General features: G+C 42.2%; 1 protein-coding gene across 1 annotated transcript in view; it reads right to left on the bottom strand.

The window, feature by feature from the left end:
* Positions 1 to 9,519, bottom strand: part of SENP5 (SUMO specific peptidase 5) — a 150,836-nt gene extending 141,317 nt beyond the window's left edge. The window contains exons 1-3 of the mRNA XM_048954469.1: positions 9,342 to 9,519; positions 6,470 to 6,538; positions 5,652 to 5,764 (exon numbers count right to left, since the gene is read on the bottom strand). The gene's annotated coding sequence lies outside the window, so the exon portion shown is untranslated. The remainder of the gene's footprint in view (positions 1 to 5,651; positions 5,765 to 6,469; positions 6,539 to 9,341) is intronic.
* Between the last annotated feature and the right edge of the window lie 358 nt (positions 9,520 to 9,877).

The raw sequence follows: 9,877 nt of genomic DNA, 5'->3' as shown, positions 1-9,877 counted from the left end.
CACTGCCCTGGATCACACAGCCATACAGTGACCAAAAGAGCTCTGCCTGGTATCTAAGAAGCCATGAAATCTATTATTAGAAAAATATCTCTGAATATAAATTCAGCCTGGTTACACAAATCTAAACGTTTCTGTAACACAGTTTAAGTGGCCATCCCACAGATGTATATACGCTATTTGTCAGGACTGCTGTTACACAATCAGAAACATTGTCCTTTCTGAAAACAACATTAGCAGTCCGTAAGAAATCAAATTTAGCTACAGCCCCGCTTTAAGGACACGTATAAAAATAAGAACCTTTGGATCTCCTGCTGATCAGATCCTGGAATTTTTTCATTCATTGTTTTCCTTGCAGATAAAATGCAAAGTCTATATTTTCTTCTTAGCACATGACAAGTACTGATCGTACCTACCTATATAAAGGAAAGTCCTAAGAGTTATGGTTAGTTGTTTGATTCATTGTCTTTCCCCCCTGAATACTGACTAGTATGATTCTGGGCATAACTGGGAGTTCCTTGGGTACAAGTCCAAGTTCAGGCCAGTTTTTCTTTAAATTACTATAGCAATTTAAGTAAACAATGAAAAACTGCAGCAAGAGAAATAAAGACACAAAGACAAGAAAAGCTAAGCATCCTTCCATCCCTGATTCAGCTGAATGAAAAGACGAACAGAGCCTTGCCATACTGCCATGCAGGGCACACCTGCACAGCCACAGCAGCGAGCGGTCAGAGCAGCACAGTGAGAGCCAGAGCTCCCACACTTCTCACTGCCTCGAACTCCTCATGTATCACAGTGATTGCACAAGGCCTCAGCAGTGCTTCGTACAAAGAAGACCATTTAATTTTGACTTCTTGTTTTTATAGCGTACAAAAATGACTACTTTAAAAAAAACAAACATTATTTACTAAAAACCGGTGTTGCAGTGTAAAAATGTGGACACGGTACGTTCTGACCTTTTCAGAATGGAACATTCCTGTTTCCCACTGACGTGCTCCCACAGAAAGCTTTCATTATAACAGCACAGTACTTTCTGATGGAAAAACATGCTGTCAGAAAACTACCGAGCTGCCCTGAAACACCCGGCTGCCGAAAAGCTCCTCAGAGCCGCCAGTTTCTCCTCTCGTTGGAGCCACCGGAGCGCTCTTGCCGTGTAATTTCCCCTCTCGGCCAGCAGATGGCAGATTTCCTGCTGCAGCCAAACCGCTGGTCTCCAAACACCATCCCCGAATGACGGTTTCGTGATTGCCACGAAAGGTTGAGCAGGCTTAACAATTCGTGTGCCTTTTGTATCAGTAACACCACGCTTGTGTAACCTGTATGAAATGCTAACCTCCATCAGCAGAGCTTAAAAAGTTTGCCAGTTACTCCTTCTGTGCAAGGTGTAGAAATAAAGCTGTACGTGAATGTAAAGAAATAATTGCAAAGCCTGCCTCAGAAGAAAAAACCGATAGCATTCTGGCTCATACAGAGTTGGAACTGGTAGCCTGGGGCACGAAAATACGTCTGAATCAAACCTCTGTTCCTCATACTGCTGAGAACCAGAGCCACCCGATGGCCATTTTGTTACTGTCTGGATTTAAAGTGCTCTTTTCTCTCTGTTGTTCCATATGTGGCAATGAGACAAAACACATATTTAAATGACATGCAAAAAACTCCTCAGCTTTGCTATGAGTCGCCTGCTGGGTGCTTGTTGTAATTCAGACACAACCTTTTAGTTACACTCTGTAATTCCAGTCATCATCTAATGCTATGTTCCCCAAGTGTAACCAGCCATGGAGGGAGCTCTGCAGGCACCTGACAACAGAAAGCAGGGAGAACAAACAGCAGACACTGGAATTTTATGAGATGTAAGAACCCATTTATTTCCTTGTTTCCTGAAGTCTATTAGCCACCAGGATAATTGCTCTCAATTCAAGAATCACAGCTCTGCGGATAAAATGGGCTTAAGTGGCTACAGAACTAGAAATGGCAGCACTATGTGGCCTCCCACACTTAGACAGACATACAAAATACAATATCCAGATTCCTCAAATATTCTTAAAAACAACTGAAACTGACACTTCAATTCCACGACCAGCTACTCTCACACAACTCAGGATTTCACTGTGTTCACAAACTCCATTTTTGCAATTCAGTTTCCACCAATTTAAGCACTAAACGAATTGGATTTGGTACAACGTAGCTAATAATCATGTTTCTATTGCATCCCAAAGCAGGAAGAAGGCTGTTTCAAGAAGGAAACAGTGAAAGTTTTCCTCATTGGGTAAGGCATCTTGCAACAAGTACTACAATTTCTGGTGCTACTGAACTGATTTGATCTGAAGCTCAGCAAAAACCTGAACATAAGCTCTAAAGGAATAACTCTTCTCAGAACGTAATAACAAAGGTGACAGAAACCCAGCCTTCTGACCCCTTCTGCCATGAATTCCAATATTGCTGATTTGCAACTTGAATATGAGACATTGAACTCCTGCTTTCACATTGTGAACTACCCATCTTGCTCTTTCAGTTCTGAGTCACAGAGAATAATATTAATCAAGGGATACTGATTCCAGCTTCCCTGAAATCAACCCATTATTAACAAAATACCTCCTAAAGAAAAAAAATAGATCAGCTTGAGGTGTCCAGGTGAATTCAGAGTGATCATTTAAACAGCCTTAGGACAGCTAAACTGAAAAACCTCATTTGAGCATAGAGGCCTGATTCTAAAACCGTGCTGAGAAATGCTGCTACTAGCTTCGAACGGCAGGGTGGCTACTCAGCATTTCTACAAATGAAGCCTTAGGGCACTGCCAATGCCCGTGGTGAAGAATTGTATTACTTGAAAGAGACAGAACTGGACACAGAGCAGTGCAGCACCTCTTAGCAAACAGAAAAAAATGGGATTATGGGCAACATGAACCATTAAAATAACTCTCACATTAAGTTTTGGGAACTGGTGCAGGTCCTGGCATTAATCACAGCAACACCAGTGGCTTAATTGCTTTTTCTCTCTTTTTTTTTTCCTGGCCCAAATGCAGAGATTAGTGTGTTCTGGCCAAAGTTTTGCCATACTTCATTCTTTCCTTAAACAATTCCACAGTATAACCCAGATTGAAGAAGAAAGAAAAAAAGCATGAAGTGCAACATCTCCTCTTTCTTCGGAGCTCCATACAAACACACGGACAGATCAGCAGATTTATAAACAACTCCTTCGTTTAGGCTAGATTTAGACAAAGTCCCTTTTCCACCACAACACAATCAAAACACCTCTGAAACTTCCACAAAAGCTCATAGACACGATGGTTGTAGCTTACACAGCCTAAGACAGAGCAGCTTTGATCTGAAGGTCATAAAGTATCTGCATTCCATTTCACACACCAAGACATTTCTGCATTAGCACTACAGTAGGTCTTCACTTTTTCAGAATAAATATGTACTTGGACACCATCAATTGCAACAAAATGTACTTTATGCAAAAGATACTTACCCATATCTGAGAATAATCTGTCAATTAGCAACATGAATGCTTCTAGCTGTCTGCTTTTTGTAGATGTAGAATTACATTAAGTTGATCTAGGACCGTGCAACAATAACTTCCCACCAAGAGCTTATTTTAGGCAACTAAACTTTAATCTGCTTAAGGATCATTCATTCCTCCCTGGACAGTCAGTCTATACAAGGAGTGGAGTGGAATTGCCAGGTGAGAAGTCATGGCTAACCAGGGAGCTCAGGGAGCAAGCAGTGCATGTAAGTGACTGGAAGAGATGGAGCTGGGATCCACTCCTCCTCATCCTCATTCAAGGGTTAGCAGCTGAGTAAAGACTGCATTCCTCTTGAGCTGTTTCTGGTGGCAAAAGTGGAAAGCCAATTTTCTTTCTTTATTACCTGTCATTGCTCTGCAGTGCCTGTATCCCACTCAAAGCAGCTTCCACCACCTTCTTTTGCCATATGGGGTGTTTATAATACAGAGTCATACTTGACTAAGGTATTGTTTGGGATTTCTGAAGAACTCCAAGGAATGTGATCCACAAGCTGACTGAACTTCTCCGAAATGCAGTCTAATGCAGTGTGGAACTCAGATACGTAATTATTCACTCCCACAAGACCCTAGTAACCCTTTGGAGCAGAGAACCACTAAACTTCCTGCTGACATTGAACTAAATGCTTGTATCATCAAGGGTCACCTCAATCATGGAGTAAGACTTCACCTTCATGTGTTAGCTCAAGGGATCCACGCAAACCTTAATAGGATGTCATCAACCACTGGCTTCACTGAGGGCTGCTGTAGGTAAGAATGGTTCCAAAGTCTGCAGATAGTCTATCTGCTGTGCATGAGACTGACAAAGTGAGTGTGACTCACAAAATGAGTCAAACTCCCAAGAAGTACACTTACACATTTGCTTCCTCATGAGGTACCTCTGAAAATAACTGATGTGTTATAATCAATAGATCTTTCACAGTGCAATTCCCAACTCAGAAATGGCTCATGCAACTCCCATCATCTCACAGAATAACCACGTCGTAGTGAGAGACTGTAATGCTGACAGCAATCAGAATCCCAAATGTACATTTCTTTATAACCTGTACTGATGATTCTCGATCAATCTAACAGGCTGCTACTGGAAAAACTCACTCTGTGCCAATCTTCAGACACAATTCCAGGAGAAACAGTCAAACATTTGATAAGTGGCGATGAAGTGCAAATTAAGAAATTGCAAAGGAAATTCACAATTCTGTTCTATCCAAACATACTCAGTACATTGAGCAGGTGGTTGAGCAATATAAACACACTTTTCTCAGTGTAGCTAAGACACTCAGTGTTATCACTGCCTTTAGTACACCCTCTAAAAGTTGTTTTATTCTCTTAAGGGTCCTGCTGTGAAAACATGGCAGGTGTGCTGGGTTTGCTGGGCAGGGCTTAAGTCATCTCAGAAAGTGATAAGAGACTGAGAATGAGCAGGGAAGCAATAGCAAAAAGCTGCAAAATGTGATACAACAGACGTAGAAACAGTGACAACAGCTTTTGGGATGAGTATTTTGTGGATAATACTGGAGAGATTTTAGAGAGTCTTATTCTACAGAGCTTTTCCTGTTCAAGAGATTCCACAGAAAGCAGGTCTGACCTCACTTCTGTATTCAGCATTAAAGATTGATAAAGGATTCATTTATCATAACAACTTCACTGTAAAGAAACAACCACAATTGCAGTTTGAAAGGCTTCACAGCACTGCACTGCTGAATGTAACACATTTTAATACAGACCCACAGAATTTGTAAGCGTATGCTGAACATTTTCAGCACTAATTTTACTTCCTGCTTATCTGTCTGATTTTTTCACAGTTGTCTTTGCCCTGGGGACCAATCCTAACGCCAGCACAGTGCCAAGAAGCAGGTATCTGGAAGCAGCAGTATTTTCTAAACGACAGCTCTGCTTCTCCTCCCTTCTTTGCAGCATTTCCTCCCGAAAGCATGGGAATGCGATTGCTTGCTCATCACTCCTGCTACCCTAAACAACCGAGATAGCTTTGTTCTTCTGCACCAGCAATTCTACTCGTGTACACTGAAACTGAATTTCCTTTTTTAGGCAGCAAGGACGCAGACTTTCTTCCTCTTCTCCCTCCCTCTGCCTCCCCACCCCCTCTTACAGCCTTTGCGTGCCCTCATCTTACCTTCAGCAGCAGCAGAAATCCTTGCTGCAGTTTTTTTCCTCATTAGAAGCTCTATGGCAACAGCAGCTCTGAGGCAGCAGTTCTTTACGGTTCGCGCTTCTCTCTCTTTCCTTCTGCAGAAAGCCATGCAGTTTGTTAGCCCAGTAAATTAGCAAAGACAATTCCAATGCAGTGAGAATTAAACGCAGTTCTGATGTGATTTCAGGAAAAAATGTGCTCCCAAAGGTGGAAGCTTCCATGTCCAGAAGATGAATGTTAGCAATGCAAATGTACAATAGTAAAGGAAACTCGAGAACTCCTTTCGTGTAATGAATTGGAGCTATGTAAAATCCCTGATACTCAGCTTTTTCATACAGAAATGTGAGAATGGAAAAACTCTGAGCTCAAGATGCACAAAACATCACATCCACATAAATCCAGAAAGCTGTAAATAGTTTGTAATTGAGTCTTTACTCATTACTGACAAATAAACTAAATCAGTGCTTTGTTAAATTCCTGCTAAAACAAAAGGAATCGTGTTATACAAGAGCTCATAGTCTCGCTATTGCAGTACCTAGCACAGGACAAAATGACTTTTAACAGCAGAACATACATTTGCTTCATTTATTGAAAAAAAAGCCAGTAAATTATCATCTCAGTACTTCCCAGATCTGCATGAAATAAATCAATATATTTCTGTAATTCAACATGAACTGTCATTTCTGTTTCCTGCTGTGTAAAGAACAAAGATTTCTGGTCACTGCTGACAGCAGTGTCATGAAGCCCCGGGTTAGCACAAGCAATGCTGCAGCAGTTCCAAGCCAAAATAATGTGATTACCTGTGTGCTGGCTGTGCTTGCATTACTGCATCCTGGCAGAACCTGGGCAGCTGTTCTGTTCTGCACCACCTGAAAATAAAAGAACAAGTTTTTCATTGTCTTGCACCTTACACGTTCATTTCTGCCAGTAGCATTCACTCAGCATACAAAACAGAACAGCATTCTGAGTGGGCTACAGCACAAACCATGGGAGCTGAGGGCTGGCCTGCAGGTGCTCCACAACCCTAAAAAGAAACCACAAACAAAAGAGGAGAAGGCTTACAAGTGAGCTCCTCAGCAGCTTCAAGGCACACATTTCAGACCCAGTCCTGGCAACAGCATCTGGAATGCTGGGAGGGAGGAAAGCCTCCTAATATTTACATTTTTTCATACAAAACAAAAATCTCACAAGGATTAACAAAACAAAAGTGATTAAACACACCTCAATGTTTACCTCAGCTACTTTTTCTTTAAAACCCAGGTGAAACCTCAGCTCCCCTCCCGGAATGACCAGAAGCAGACAGAAGCAGAGCACAGCAAGCAATCAGTCCATCAACAGTTTACAGTCTAAGGGACACTTCTAAAATAGGAGATTATAATTTTCCAGGCAGATGAAATGAGGGCACAAGGCTGAAAGTACTTATCTGCATTCTCCTATTAAGCCAGCACTGCTGACAGAACCAGAACTGGGGGAATCTGAGCTGTGCTTTCCTCCAGACAGAAACAGATGCCAATTTCTTACAAAAATTAAAGCTCTGTGGAAAACTTTCAGTTTCTAGAAGCCAAGGTTTACCTCAAGGCAATACCTCTACCGACACAGCTCATTTTATTAACAACCATCTTTACTGCTAACATTTACATGTTGGAACAAGCTCTTTAAACGCAAAATACTCCGTTTTACAGGTTAAGACGCTCTGCTGGAGGAGATGGAGACTTCAGCACACACACAGGGCTGGCTCTCTTGAGGCTTTTTGTTTTACTACATCCAGTGATGCTGTGGATACAGCCCTGCTCAATCCAAGAGCTGCTGAGGCACTGCGGGGCTCCTGCCTTGGCGCAGCTCACAGGCTTTGGGTCCGCCTTGAAAGGACAGAAACACCACTCTGCTTCCTGGAGGTTTGTTTAATCAATGAGGAAAGGTACTTCAAATTCAATACAGCTGCAGCTCAGCCAGTACGGCTCTTTCAAAACTGAAGTGAAATCAGCTCAGTGACTAAAAATCTCAGGCATCTTCATGGGATTCCAGATTGAACAACCTCGAGAACAAATAACTTACCTAGATGACTTGCCAATATCAAAGGGAAAAGCACTTTCTTTATACAATTAAATTACCTTTTTCTCAGCAATGGAAAAAAAACATTATTTGAAGACTTTCTCAGGGAAATACATGACATGCTACTCACAGCAGTGCAGAAGCCTTCTAATTAACTTAAAAAACAAATGTAGCCCAGGACTGCCCGGATGTTATCAGCAGCTGCCACCTGCTTAATCGCTCTTTCTTTGCTTTTGCAACAGAAAGAACAAACTCTATCCTGAAAGCATGCAGTCAACTCCTATCAAATGCTTTCTAAGCCTCTTCCCATTACATATCTCCACATTTTTCAAACACCAGCCCACACGTAACCTCTGAGGAAAGTACCGCTTCCCCACTTTACAAAGGAACAATACTGAAGTGCAAACTTCTCATCCCAACAGAAGTCAATGGAAAGCTTCTAATTTGTATCACCTATTCGATTTAACTGCTAGAATGACAGGGCTGTGGTCACATCGAAAGTCTTTCAGATACCAGAGAACAGAGCTCAGCTGCAGGCGTGTCCAGGGCGCGGTTCCAATCCTCTACAACTGTCAGAAATAATGCAATCATTCCACAAGGAGAGCATTCAAGACCTGAAAGTATGACCATGGAGCTCCACAATACACAGAGGAGTTAATGATTAAAAAAAAATGACAGAAGTAAAGATATTCTTCTGCTTCAAGTACTTGCCTTGGGAATATCCGTTATATTACGGGCAATGAGAGGACTCAGGCTAAGAGACACAACCGTACAGAGGTGAAGGAGGAGCGCTGCAGACCTGCTTTCGGAGCAGTGAGGGAGCACAGCCACAAACCACGGTGCCTACATTGCACACAAGTGAGTCAGCTGCTCAGCAAAAGGCCCCATCCACCCTACGGCCTCAGCACGAAGTCTGAAAGTCCAGAACACACTGAGCACAGGGGACAAGGAAATGAAATAAAGCGGCCCAAATCCCATTGGCTTTGCACAGCGCTCGGCTCCTCATTCATTTAAGCATTTTGGGCAATGTTCCTCATCAGCCTAAAGCACAACGACTCACTGAGACAGATCTTCAACTAAGAGAGAAAATGCCACCTCTGGAAGTTCTTCCACTTCACTCGACATGGCATCATGGAGACTTCATAACTAAAGCCTGATTGCAGCTACAGGGAGCACAAATATGTGTGGAAAAAAAAAAAACAACACCAAAGTTGTGAAATAACTTTTAAAAAGGATGACAAATCCAACCTAAAATCATCATTCTGTGGATGTCAAATTATACCAAAGTACTAGAGAATACAAAACAAGCCTCAGTGCATTAACAGTATTGCACCTTATAAACTAGTATTCTTTAATTTGTCTAGATTGCAGTTTCAGTGCAATGACAAGATAAGTCAGCATTAACGAAACCCTGGGACTAGTTAAGTAACAGGCATGGGGCTTCTGCAACTCAGACCTTTTCTCTCCCTTGGAGACCTTCCAGAATCTTTGCTATCCACTCCTACATCCAAGGAAGCATGCTTTTGTTTAGGCAGGATCCTTTGGGAACGACGAATTGAAAAACATTACCTCTTGCTAACAACACCCTAATAAGTCATTTTGATCCTCAGCACGACCTACCTTGAATAAACTGTGTACGATGTTTCTCTGCCCTGCTAGCTGTGGGAATTATTTAATGCACGATATCAACTGCAGCACAAGGCTGGAACTGCTTGTGCACAAGTGCAGAAAGAGATTTCAGGGTCTTCCAGGATTTCCAAGAAGTCCGTGACAGCTTCATGGTATGTTCAAGTCGTGGTAGGAGATTTCTAAAAGGAGCTTTCTGAAATTTCCAAGGGATTGCTCAACTGGAGCTCAGCTTCAGGAGGCGTCAACTCCTACTGCTTTCTTTAGATATATCATTCTTCACTTTGATCTGCATGAGTAATGACTGGAAACCCAGCTGCTAAACTAGCTGGTCCATCTGTTACCCCGTATTAATAAATGCGTCGTTCTGTTCATTCCCACCAAAGATCTCATGATTCACCAAGATTGTCTTTCGGGGAGACATCTACCCAAGCGCATAGCGTGCACATAAAGTGCAGCTGTGGATCCTAACGACAGCAGCACAGACAAAGCTATTATTGAATATCTTTTTGGTATCACTTCAGCCCGAT

Source organism: Lagopus muta, chromosome 9 (genome assembly GCF_023343835.1).
Source record: "Lagopus muta isolate bLagMut1 chromosome 9, bLagMut1 primary, whole genome shotgun sequence".
Taxonomy (NCBI): domain Eukaryota; kingdom Metazoa; phylum Chordata; class Aves; order Galliformes; family Phasianidae; genus Lagopus; species Lagopus muta.
Note: the sequence above shows the minus strand (reverse complement) of the source record. Positions and strands in the feature narration are given on the sequence as shown.